This window comes from Ischnura elegans, chromosome 8, assembly GCF_921293095.1.
Source record: "Ischnura elegans chromosome 8, ioIscEleg1.1, whole genome shotgun sequence".
In the NCBI taxonomy this organism is placed as follows: domain Eukaryota; kingdom Metazoa; phylum Arthropoda; class Insecta; order Odonata; family Coenagrionidae; genus Ischnura; species Ischnura elegans.
The window spans coordinates 56943338-56957660 of NC_060253.1; the positions used below are offsets into that span (position 1 = coordinate 56943338).

At 37.2% G+C, this 14323-nt stretch overlaps 1 protein-coding gene across 1 annotated transcript in view; it reads left to right on the top strand.

The window, feature by feature from the left end:
• Positions 1–14323, top strand: part of LOC124163414 (tight junction protein ZO-1) — a 267749-nt gene that overhangs the window by 831 nt on the left and 252595 nt on the right. The gene's annotated exons all lie outside the window — the stretch shown is intronic.

Consider the following 14323-nt stretch of genomic DNA (forward strand, 5'->3'; position numbering starts at 1 on the left):
TACACCGAAGACATAGCGGTAAAATCTGTTTTGATCTACGTGTTTCAATATTATTGTGTGACGGTGAAAATCTATCGGTATTGTTAGTAGAGGAGGCTCTCTTTCGACACACTAGAAATAGCATTGAGTTTTTGCGGATATTCGTGTTATTTAGCTGCTAAAAAAATTTAATATTGCCGATGCGATTGTTGGAATAACGCAGCTTCATTTATTAATAGGCAACAAAGGCATAAACATTTGTGTCTGCCTTTGTTGTCTTTAATTTTTGCTATGATAACATGGCAACCTTTTTCGACCCAAGTAATGATGCTCTAAGCCGATTATCATCAGTTTTATAACGGATCCAGAAAACTTGTTGCAATTCTCGTACGCGATGCTCGTTGTCTACGGTTCTTACTATATTCCATACTTGCATACGCACCTTTGTAATTGTTGCTTTTTTCTTCTCTGATATAATGTGATATATGACTGCTCCATTGTATACGAGAAGTTGATTAAATTGGGGATAACAGATACAATTAGGTAAATAAAATATTTTTATTTTTGTTGTTGGAGTGCCCCTGTCCAGGGGCGGAATCAAATTTGGGTCCGGGGAGTATGGAAATCCCCCGGTGAAGGGGGCGTTTTTACAGTTGGGAGTACGACGCCCTACGATGAATACAGCTCAAACTTCTCTCACGTTTGGTATTTCTAGCCATGCATTTGCAAATACTTTACTCCTTTACTTCTTTACAAGAATACAAAAACTATTAAACTTAAAAAAATAAAAAATTGTTCATAAATTTTGGGGGTCATGACCCCCCCTATATCTGCCCCTGCTACCGGTCATCCACAATTTGATCAGTTTTTTAATAGTGAGGTTGCAATTCGCTAAGAAATATTTTAAGAGGAGGATATCATCACATTTTCTCATAATTGGGGTCAGAATATTATTTCTTTCTTGCGGTCTGGCATGTTGTAGCATTGAGTTTAAGATTTCGTCCTTTTCGCAGTTGATATATCAATATATGAACGCTTTGTATCTTTCCTGATTTTTTGGTGGGTAGGTGAGGGAGGAACTCCCCCCCAATTATGGAGGTGTGTTATCTCAAAATGTCCCAAGTTTGTTAGGGATTCGAGTGCTTTTCTTTTGGAACTCTGCGATCAGTGGGGGATCGAGAGGGCTATAGCTTGATATTATTCTCCCCCAATTTACATGAGATAAGATGGCAATTTTTTTCGGTTGTCGAATGCATACAGGAGAGCAGAGCCTCGAGACAACCTTAAAGATCAGGGGCGTAGTCAGGACGATGTGTTGGTGGGGCACGACCCGGGCAGTGAGGGAGGTGGAACCTTCCTCTGGGGAAAATTTGAACATTTTTCATCTCTATTAATCACATTTCATGCCATTTTTGCACTTATAAATACACAATTGATGGTTCGTCAGGAAGTTGTTTTGCTAAAACGTATTGGTGGAGTAAAATAAATTTGTTTTACAGGTTTATATTTTTCTACTAAAATTTATTCGTTTGGGGGAGGGGGCGGAGCCCTTCTGGCTGTGCCACTGCTTAAAAGTGTTGTTTTAAGCCTCTATATTCTCAAAATTTTCATAATTCCTGGACCCCTATTACTGCTGGGAGGTTATTAACCCCCCCCCCCCCCTTGTCGCTATCCTGGATCTGCCATCGCCCGCGGTATTTTGCGAATATGAAGCCCCGAAAATGCTACCGTGAGGATTTTGACATGGGCTGTGTAATGCTTCACCCCGATATCCTCCTGTTCAAAGCTTACGCACTAAGCCACCACGGACCTCTTTTGTACCTACTGTAGCCAAGTATTGATCAAATTTGGAATTCGCATATTTCGCTATATTTTATCGAAGAAAGAAATGATGGTTATCCGGTGTATAAAATTTCACGAAAGCCTTAAAATTATCATGCAGACAATCACAGGAGATTCTATTGCATTAAAATCTTGTTATTATAGAAAATTGTATGCAGAAAAATATATTGTTGCGTGTATTTTTTTACCGGCTCATGCATGTTCCACAAGCACTTCAGTGACTTCGTATGCTGTCATGTGCACGGATGCACAATTTTAAAACGTAGATTATTTAAACCAAGGGTGGCTACTGTGGAAAACCGTGGCATGTATGAAGAATCTCCAATCAAGTCGTTGAGAATATCTCTTATTGATAATGTGTTACTAGAGATGTAAGCGGACAAAGAAAATTCTATGGTGACTTTGGACCGCAATAGCTACATCAGTAAGTGTATGAATTTCATCAAGGCCAATGAGTAATTTTAATTTTAGTATACCGGGACTAACCACGGTGGATTTATAGGTCATCATGATGATTATCATCATCATCACGCATCATTCCTCCCAATGGAAAGTAACGGCTAAAGCACTCGGCAAGAAATCGAAAATTCCGGTTCGAATCCTGGTCAAGGTGAATGATTTTTTTCCCTGTGGATTTTTCGCTCAACGCCAATGACATTGTTTTATTGAAGGATGACCCAACTCAGAAATTTCAAAGTGAGCATAAAAATGCCCCGTCGAACGTCCTAGCGTTGTTGTCACAAGAGGAAAAACGGAGACTGATGGGAGACTGAATCACTAAATCCCAAAACGACGTCCCGCAAGTGTACAAACCTGACATTCCTATCCGCCCCGCGATTTCTGAAATTTCTTCTCCTGCGCACTCTTCAACCCGAGTACTAAAGTGTAAATTTGTAGAATATTCCTGTGAGTGATTTTTTCATGGTGCATTTCACCCTCGGTGTCCGTAGCGCGACTTTATCAATTATACAGTGGAATCGTAGAAATTTATAACTTCGATATTCCGATACAAAAAGAGGCGCTACCTTTTCTTTTGGGAGTTTTTCAGGGACTTCTTGCTACTGTGTAAGCTTTTTATTATACTCATATGGGAGGGTACCTAATTTGTGACTTATGTTCACGTTTAGTACCTACCTTGCATAAAAAGTATAAAAATGAATTGAAGTATCTTTGGGGTACCATCTGCACAAATCAAGTTGATCATGTTTCAAAATCCCTTTAACCTGAGATACCAATTTTTAAAATCCATTAGGAATGGCATCGAATCGACATCATGGATGTCTAATGTCTTAAGCATCTATGGAGGTTTGAAATAAGCTTATGCTCATGGCTCTACGACAATTTAGAGCACAGTGAAAGAAGTAATATGATTCAGGCCACAATTTCTTTTTTTTTTCAAAATAATAATAATAATAATTTTAATTTCTCATTACACCAATAATACGTTAAATATGTATAAACAAAGATTTGGAATTCGACACCCTTTGAGACTTTTACGTCGCTTTAGGGTTTCAAACGCACTCATGTACCAATAAATAATGCCTGATTACAAATTTTAATTTGTTCCGTGCTGAATACATTTATTTCTCTTTTTTAAACTTTCACCCTACTGCTGGAGTGAAAAAACAAATTATACAAAGCAAGCACGCAGAGAAAACATAGTGTCCAAAAATGTAAATTAAGAATACAAAGACGGGGACAAAAAAATATTATTATATAAAAACAAAATTCATATAATCGCACTTATTTTTTTCGCATGAATGTCACGGGATATTAAATTTTAGGTGAATGGACACCCATACAGTGAAGCTTCAACCATGGATGGAGTTTAGCCCTTCTCTCACCATGTTGTTGAGGGTCTCTTGGAGAGAAACAATACGCGTAGAAGTGTTTATCTTTTCTTTCCTGTTCCTTCCTTCCTCAGTCCTTTGACTTGTGGCTTTCGCCATTCACACTGTGAGAATGTGTTTATTTGAGAGTTCCCCCTAAGAAAGACAGGAAAATGTCCCCCGCCCCGGCTTCAATTTTGTAAGGATTCAATTTATTCAACTATTCTGAATATTTGGCCTTTTTTGTTAATCAAATGGGACCAGAAAATGATGCCCCATCTCTATTTTTTTTAATCCCGGACCATATGAAGAGTGATCCCTGAAAAGTTCGTCACACGTTAGTATGCTATTGTTTCTTCAATCAATTACATCCTTCCCCTCAATGGGTGATGATGTTGAATAGTTTAGAGTCGTGATTGGGTACATTGGACCCTCGCCTGATGAGCAAATATGCATCATAATTAGCATCTCTCTGCAGGTTGAAATTTCATACTGGGAGTGCTACAAGAGTTGCATATACCATTATTTTCCCGTTACAGTTTTATTAAAACTTTTAGTTTTTAAATAGTTCAAAATTTCTCTCCATAAAAACTTGAATTAATTAGTTTCATTAATTAAAATGTTTATAGAGAGAAAAGTTGTCGCTTATATGTAGACCACTATTTTCATTTAAAAAAATTAACGCTTAGAAATACTTGTACTTCTTCCCATGTAACCATTTCAATTTATTCATGAGCCAGGCAGGTATGGAAAGGTTGCTGGTTGATGAACGGAAACTGAGAAATGTTACATCATGCCTCTCGAAAATGGTTTGTCGCGATTCACTTGATTCTCTCATTCTAATTTTGTAAATATTATGTGTATCAGCTGATTATAATTAAAATACACCAGAACATGCATCTCTGTATGCAGCTTTAAATTTTTTTCCTAGCAACCTCTTTGTGAGTGATCCCTCAAAGGTTTGTCGATGGCTAATCCGTCGCTGTTTCTGTAATCGGAAATCATCCGGGAAGCAAAATCCCCCAAATATGAATATTGTCAAAATTTTTGTAAATTATTTCATCGCTTAGGCGGTCCTTCGAAATGGCACATTTCCAAAGGAAGTCTAATGATTAAAGCCTGCCGTATAGACCTTTAGTTCGGTATGGGAGAGGCCCGAAAAAACAGCTTGCTCTGATAGGTTATTGAAAAATCATTTTCAACATTGCTTTATTGACAGACTTAGACCATCTGCACCGTGAACACAGACTTAGACCATTGCAACGAGAGAAGTGACGTCATAGGAAGAGAAGGCTTTAAGGCCTGGAGACGAATATTTTGTTATTAAAAGTTTAATTATGAACTAAATTAATCTATCACTTAAAATTAACTGTGTAACATCCATATTGGTTACTTCATTTCATTATTTATTAAATTAAGTGGAGCAATTTTAATGGAAACCCCACGTTTCAATGATGAACAGCCTGGTGCGGTAGACACGATGACCAGAATTCCGGAAACCGGGAAGACCGGAAAATCTGAAGGGATATTATTTTCGTGAAAAGTATAAAAATATCAGGGAAATATCGGATTGACTCGGAAATTTTCTGCCGTGTCGATGCATGTAACAGAAACCGAGGCTAAATGTATTTTCCAGAAAGTAAATATTTCAAATTTACCTTGTGATGTCGAATTTTGTAATCCGGTTATCACTAAAAGTAGGTACAAGATTTTCTATATAAGTACCTAATAATTTTTCTTATCAGTCAAGTCTGCAAATCGTCAGCGTTAAGAGTTTGTCTTTATCGGCAAATTGCAAACTCAAATTAATCTAGGAATGTCGCATTTTTAAGCGTTCTTTCTGTTTCCGGTATATTTTTGCAATTCATAGAAACTGGAATATTTTTTCTTTTATCTTTATCCAGCCCTGACGTTTACCCTGGAAGAAAGTAAACTCCCTCAGTCTAAGCTTAAGTTGTTATCTTCCAATATCATCCCTATTAGGGGATCAAGTTGGTGTGGTACCTAGAGTATTGGATTCCCACCCTTGTTGTGGGTCTGGTTTCAATTCCTGGCGGTGAGAGAGATTTTTCAGAACCCCCGATCCCTGCTTGAGCGAGGCACTGCGAGTACAGTACTCCGTCCGACGGATGGGACGTTTAACCGTGGTCCCCTTGTCTCCTTTCGTGACCAATGCCGACGCCGAAGAGCAGATAAATGCCGACGCCGGGTTTCTCTTCAATCTTCCCTCATGGCGCCAATGGCCTTTGATGTCACCGTGTCCTCCAAATACTATGCTGATCAGTGCTATTAATAGCAAAGTCTCTCTGTAAAATGACCTACGGCCAATGCGCCAATATAGCATCATTTAAATCTAAGAAAGATTGGTGACACTCTTGCCTCTCTGACTATTTCCAAGTTTTGATTTAAGCTATAGTTTATTAATTTTCTTATAAGTATGAAAGTTTTAAAATAATTCATGAATTAAATGTTAAAAAAAAGCCTACCTAACCGCTTTTAGTAATTAACGATAAAAATGCGTTGCCTCCTCCGGAAATTAAAAAAAAATTATACCTGTAACACCCATGAATCTCAGAGAATTTTCAAATACCCAGTTACCGGTCACCTTGCTAGATGATTACTGCCACAAATTCCACTCTAATTCTTTCGTTTTTCTTTTCCCGTGCTGTCAGAGTGTTAGTTTAGGGCGTCATAGCATTGTTTTTCCAGAGGAAATATATGTTTTTTGTCGTTCACTATAAGAAAATTTTGGTGGGTTTGCTGGACGATTAAAATTCAGGATTGCTTTTTTAACTTACATATTTGGACGGAAATATACAAATATGGCACTTATTTATCCATATTCCTTTCTTTTTTTGTCCGTGCCGTTAGAGTGTTGTTTTTCCAGAGGAAACATGTTTTTTTCGTTCAATATAAGAGAATTTTGGTAGGTTTGTTGGAGGATTAAAATTAAGGATTGCCTTTTTAACTTACATAATTGGACGGATATATACAAATATGGCTCTTATTTCTCCATAATCCTTTCGTTTTTTTCTTCGTCCGTGCCTCCCGGGAGTTTCTATCGAGAAATGTGTTCGTCTCACCCCCTAGACGTGGAAGTGGTGGTGTGGGAAGGAAGAGAGTCAGGGACACACACACTTCGTTCAAGACGCCGGCGGCATCTAGACAAGGCAGCCCGCCAAGACGGACGACTTTAAATTTAGATCTCCCATCCTCCCCCACCCTCCTCCTCGTATGACCACAAATACACCCACCCCATTCCCCCAAACGTCTCCGCTTTTCTGCCCCACCGAACACTTCTCTACTCGACCCTCAACCCATTCGGTAAACACGCTAGGAAAATCCCCCACTGAGAATTCGAATTTTTTTCCGTTTTGCTTTTCTTTACGTTTCACACTTCCTACTCTGCGCTTATTCACAACCACTCCCCAGCCACTTTTCTACATTTCCCACGTTGTCATAGTGTATTTGGATTATCAAATTGAACTCCGGTGCTCAGGGACGGATCCAAGATTTCTTTCTGTGGGGGTGGGGTGGCACAAGCCAGGCCGTATCCAGGATTTTGTCTCGGGGGGGCACAAGGATACCTCGTAATACAAAACGGATGCAATAATAATGGGATCTAGGGGGGGCACGTGCCCCCGTCCCCCCCCCCCCCACCCACCCCTCCCTATATCCGCCTATGCCGGTACGCAGTCTTCTTTTCTCTTTTTGTACCTCACTATACCATCACCACTCATCCTGTAGAATTCAAATTTTTTCCGCTTTGCTTTTCTTTACGTTTCCCACTTCCGAATCTGCGTTTATTCATAACCACTCCCTCCCGCATTTCTTCACTTCCCATGATGTCATTATGTATTTGGAATATCAAACAAAACCCCGGCACTCACTCCTCTTTTTTCCTATCTTTTTCATGACTAGAATTTATTTGTTTGACCGTAGTGCTCATTTTAGCTAGGTAAATGCCTCGATAGAATATTTGATCAAGCATTGAAAAGTTTAATCGTTCAACAAAGCTACTAAAATTTGCTTATAATGAATGAGAGACAAAAATTATATTTTTCCTCTGGAAAAACTAAAATTATGCCTGGCAACATAGAAATCTCATGAAATTATCAAGTACTTAACTACTGGTCACCTTTCTAGATGAATACTAGCACTTATTCCAATCCTATTTCCCAAACAAATTTCCCAAATCCAATTCCCTAATCCCTCCTTCCCTCCCAAATATGCCAATTACTTAAAATAAGAAATATATTTAAGTATTTGGAATATCAACCGAAGCCCCAGAAATCTGTCCTCTTTTTTTCCTTATTATTTTTCCTCTCTGGAGATGAATTGTTTGACCGCAGTGATAATTTTTGCTAGGTTGATATCTCGATAGTAATTATAAATTATTAACATGTTCGTAGTTATCCTGCAAAACTACGAAAAATTTCTTATAATGAACGATTAAAAAAACATATTTACTCTGGAAAAAAACAAAAATTATGCCTAAACACCCTAGAAATTTGGGCAAATTTTCTAAAACCCAGCTACTGGTCACTTTGCTAGATGAATTGTTTGACCAGACTTCTCATTTTAGGGCAGGTAAACACCTGGGTAGTATATATTATAAGTATTTACCCTTTTAAGTAGGTTAGCATGAGGCATCATCGAATTTTGGCAAATCATTCCGCTTGTCTCCCAACCATACCTTAAACTTCCTTTTGCAATTCCCAGTGATTCGCAAAATGTTCCATATAAACCTACCTTAACCGGTAAAATACCTTTAACTATAAGTGTTGCGATGGAAGAGCGATGGATAACGAAGAGCTTACTAGGCCTTACTTGGAAACGAAGAGGGAAGTTCAACGTAGGGAACTTCAATGTCAACAAACGGGGCGATTCACAAAATGGTCCATGGAGACGAGCATGAACCGGTAGAAATTACTGCGCTAAATTATGAAATTTTTGGCTTGAAAAAAAAAATGATATACTTAAGCTTAATACTATAGCAATCCAGAATTTCTCAGTTGGAACGAAAGGAAGCGAAATAAATTGAGCAGAAAGACCTATTTCTCCTTTCCATTCTATCTTTTTGGCTGTGATGAGTTGGTAATGTGACAGTATATTCTTATGCAGGGGTGCCGACTTACAAAAAATATTGGGGGCCCAAACCGGGGATCTTGCCCCGGGAAATTTTATAAGTAGTGAGTTTTAAGTTTTTTTAAAGCATATTAGAAGAGTAATATGATCAACATTAGAACCCTGTTAACTCGAATCTCGATATCTTGACACTCCGGGGAAAATAGGCAAGTCTGACACATTTTTTCCTCACACCCATAACGAATTTTGGGGGGGGGGTGGCTGGGGCCCCCTCACGCCCCATGGAGTCGCCGCCACAGTTCTTATGCATAATAAGTAAGGCACTGTGGAAAAATATTTCCAGCAACGAGATTTTTTTACTTCGTATTTCATACACCAGAGGAATTTTTAGGGATTTCCTTGAGTAAATAAAATAGGTTTCAAATTTATTTTCCGGTAAGTTATCGCGCGTTTCAGAATTTTCATGGGTCTCTGTAAATTACGAAAACTGATGTTGTAATTTATTTGTAATTTTCGTTCAAACCTCGTTTCTTATTTTTCAAAGTAGCCCATCCTCCCGCGAAGCTGCTTGGGAGAGGGAGTGAATACGATCCGCTCCCTCTCCTCCAGAGTTGTTTTGAGAATGAAAGGGCGAGGGAGTAGAATGGGCTCAAGAGCATCTTGGATGAATCGAGCGGATGTGGTGGGTAAAAGGTTGTTGCTCTCTCGTTCCGAAAGAACCGGGTTTGAATAAAAATAATTCGTACTCACTTGGTCGTGGTCCATCTTTTGTCGAGGTTTATCAATCAGCTTTCAGTCGCGTCGACATCTGACGTTTGGAGGTGTTTAATTTCATTTTATGTCTTATTTTTCGAGAAGTGTAGCGAATAATAATGTTGCACACTTCATTCTAATCAGAAAATACAACATAGGCGTACCCAGGTTCAAAACTAGGGGCCATGGTTGTTCAAGTTTTAGGTAAGATTTAAGCATGTAAAATCAACATTTTAAGGAAACTGTAACAGCTCTTTATTAGTTTTTCATAGTATTTGCTAGAAAAAATATTATAATATTGTTTTCCTTTGACATTTGCGATTTTTGCTGCTTGGATGGGGGGGGGTGGAGGGGGGGGGGGCGCTGCCCCATCCTGCCCCTCACTGGGTAAGCCCATGAAAGACAATTTATTTAATTTTTGACTTTCCTCGAGGCATTTTTTTCAGTGTCAAATTTCGGTGATATACTTTGTCGTTATATAAAGAATATGTTTTCAGAGCAGATGCATAGCTATATGGAAGAATTCAAATTTATTGACAAACTCTGAAACCAGTTAAAATTTATTTCTATTTAATAAGATGGGATCTTTGATTCTAATTACGACTTCATTTCCGTTGAATGTCAGTTTTGCTATGTAAATATGTTTGGAATAAAACGGAAACAGTTATAGTGAACGTTTTCCTGATGGGGAAACTATGAGAGGTCCTATATCATCTCTAATGATACAAATCAGATTACGCAGATTCGCGTACGAACTGCTCGTGTGCGTACAATTTATAATTCGCGCTCAAACAAGCATGTTAAATGCCACCCATTGATAATTCGCAATTCAAAGGGTTATTTTCACGGTTTTTATCAAATTTTTTCGAAGCTCCATAATTTTCTTCTTATCATTTACTAGCTGACCCGGCGAACTTCGTACCGCCTAACATTCAATGAACTTATAGTTTAGTTGCACCATTAATAAATAAAGAGCGGCTGTATCGTTTTAATCATATTTGATTTATTATAAATTAAATGAGAAAATATTGATGGAATAAAAATTATAATCATTCAGTTGTTGGCTATTTGTGTTATTAACCGTAAAAAAATGTTTTTAGGTCTAAGTCCGTAGCGTAAACTTGGCTCGTTCACGGGGCAGGTTAACGCAACGCAAGACCGACGCTTGACTGATGCTCAAAATAGTGTAAGAAAAGCCCCTATGAAGCAGCATTCGTATCAAATGACTTTAGGCGCGCCAGTTATAGTATCTCTGTTTGGAAAAAATGCACTGCGTAAACGTGCTGCATGCGTAAACGCACCACGGTGTGCCCTACACATTCGGGTTTAATGTCTTGCATCAAGCGCAAGTTTATAATTTAGATACAAAAATAAAGGGTTGTAACAATGTTTTTAATAATAATATTCTCGAAAATTATGTTATTAACCATCGTTCATACTATTTTAAATAATCGTTTTTAACCCTTGCTTTTGTTTATGCTCGAAAATTATGTACTCATTTTCATTTCAAACCCTGATGATGCTTTATAAATAATCCGAAACGTCAGCAGAAGTGCATTTTAATGTGAAGAACTGATCTCCAAAATTCAAATTCAGTAGTAAAAATAGAGGATTGGAAAAGAAAAAATTATCGTTCATTTATGGATATTTTATTCTGTTATACAGATTGTATTGACATATTTAAAATGATAATTATGTGCGTGGTATCATTGGCCAATTCAAGCTCTTTATGTGCAATGTCGAGTTGTACCTATGGGTGTTGGCTGCTAAACCCTGCATTGTGAGAATGCCTGTTTACCGCAACTTCCTGGGATACCGCAGGCTGAGTTGTGAAGGTAATTGACCTCACCCTATTGGGTTATATAGGCGCTGTGATACTCAGGCAGAGGATACTCATAAGACTTCGGAATGATGAATATGGTCATGGTTAATGACGCATCGCCATTTGCCAAATGATAATCAATGAAGAGTTAACGTGCATAAAAATAACGCTTGCTTTTTTATAATTGTTATGACCAACGTTGCGTTTAATTTATAATGTACTTTATCCGTTTTTATGATAGTTGTCCTAATTTTTAAGATTATTTTTTGTTTTTGCCGTCTGAATTGTTTGGATAAATGAAATAATAATCATGGAATTTGATATTCATGATAAACCTCATTTAGGTAGCTTCATAGTTTGAACTAGAACAATATACGTTCTAACTCCCTTTAAACCTTCCATTTCCTACCCTGTCCACGCTTACCCAACAAGCTTATATATCAGTAATGTATTTCTTGCAGTAGCTGCTGCCAAATTCTCTAAATGGTGATATCCCTGTACTACTGAATCCGTATATCTAGCTCCTTTTCTCATGCAAAGTATCGAAATTAACAACTGTTCGTTTTACGTATTTTGGCGTACAGAGCTTCGTTATACGTAGTACCTTTTTAAATTCTGTACTATCTTTTCTTTGGGACATAATAATAGGCACATTTAGGGGGAGGCGCGGGGGCACGTGCCCCTTCCCCCAGACGCTTAAAGAATAGACAAAATTTTTAATACGGATATCATCACGTTCGTTTTGTTTTGTGCATTACGGAGCCTCAATCATTTAATTTCATATTAATAACTTTCACATTAAAATAAAGAGAATAATAATGAGAATATTTCGTACAGTAATTGCTATTTGTTGTTTTTAATCTCAAATATGAGAAGACCGTTTGTCTGTCAGACCTTGCCTGTCAGACCCTCCAGAAAAAATTCCTAGATACGGCCTTGGAAATAATTGTTGATCCGTCCCCATTATCTACATGCTAGAAACCACTCGTTATTAGTTTATTTGCTGTTTATTATGGTGCTATACTTGATACTGCTCTCAATGCTGGGCGGTATCTTAGGTTGTGCATCAGCCAGTGCTTGCACGGATACTTCAAAATTATCAGAGGCAGAACCAATGTATGGCATTGATTTGACCGCAACTTGGGCCTAAAACTAGGAGCTATTGCCAATGTTTGGTGGTGAATTGAAACAAATATTTATGATATAGCAAAAATATTCGGGAGCATAACAAACTTGAGATCAATCAGAGAAATTGTTTACTCGTGTTATGGAGAAAAACTGCATGCCCGTTGAATATTTGCTACGAAGATGTTACTCATTGGATGACAGGTTTTCTTTCAAAATGATATTTCAAGTTAATGATTTTGAAATTATCTACTTTACCTATTCTTCACTTGCACGTCAAACGGTGGTCCTCTTGGCGCCTTTTGTGAAGATCAAGGCCAATGCCAACGCCGGATTTCTCTCCATCCCTACTCATGGCGAAAATGATCTCAGATGTTTTTCCCCTCCTCCAAGTACCATTCTATACCAAACTCTTACTTCAATGCTTTTAATAGTAAAGTGTGCCTTTCATATTAAATTGTTCCGGAGCGTCATTATAGTATTATTTAAATCTAAAAAAGGTTGGGAATTTTATTATCTCTCTAACTATTTCCAAGTTTTTAATTAAGCTAGACTTAGTTAATTTTCTTCCAAATATTCAGGTCCAAAAATAATCAATGAGCTTAATAGTACAGGAAACCTAACAAACAATTTTATATAATGAACAATAAATCAATCAATATATATTATCAATAATTTTCAACTCTATATCGTTTTTAAATAGTTACACAATAGGATGCTGGAATTTATTTCGCTCTGAATGGAGGATTCTCCCTTGAATATAACTTCTACGATGAGTCCGAATCCTCTTAAGAAAGATATTGCTTTGACGAACGACGCCATTAAGGTTCGTATCCAAATTTAGAGCCCTCCAGTTAACAGCTGATTGTGCTATCCTCTGTATGGCCGTGCTAATAGACGTTGGTCGTTCATTTCCCTTTCATCCAAGCGCTTTATCTTTCCTCAGTCCGTTTTTTGCCCTTTAGGGTGGAGTGGTATTCTATCGATAAAATGACTTCTAAGTGCTCTCGGTAAAGATTAGACGTTCTTTGAGTAAGTATTTTTATATTTTTTCAGTGTACTTTCATTTGATTAAATTTAAATAGACGCAGCAATCCTATGTGAATATTTTATAACTAATGAATGACGAGGCGGAAGGTGATAGAAGGGACCTTCAAGTCTCAATCTCGCCCAAATACGGATGTATTGTGTACCTGTAATTGAGAAAGACCTAACGGTCGAAACGCGTCGCATAATTAAATAATCTTGTGAAAAATTGCCGTATCTCTTTTTCATTAAATACATTTTATTGTTTTATCGCCATCTGGAAAATTAATATAAAATATAGGGTGCTTATAATATTAGCAAATAGGTATTTCAGAGTATGGAATTACTAACGGCGAAAGGTATAATTTAAAGATGATGAGAGGTGTTCGAGTGTCCTTCATAATTTACTGTCTTGGTCCTTGTATGAATAACAATATATTCGGATATGATGTAGTAATTTCACTGACATACTATTGTAGCGATGGGAGGTAGAGAATATTTCCTATTATTCTATTTATTTCTATGAATAAATAATATAAAAATTAGTAGATTTACTAAATATTTCAAGCTTCCCATTGTTCCATTAATTATGCTCAAAGTTGAAATAATATATCTTGAGGGAAATGAAATTAGAGGATACGAAGAAACAACTGAACTCGTTTGGGTCACATTTTTTTAAATAGCTAAATTTGTTATTTATTTTATTTACTTGAAACTTTTAAGCATCTTTGTATCAATTTTTATGCATGTGTTTAAATCAATAATTTGTATTAATCATGTGTAAATCAAATATTGGTTTTCATAATTAAAATTCTGGACTCAAATTCTTTCATAATTCAAACCTTTTTGTTTTTCAGTC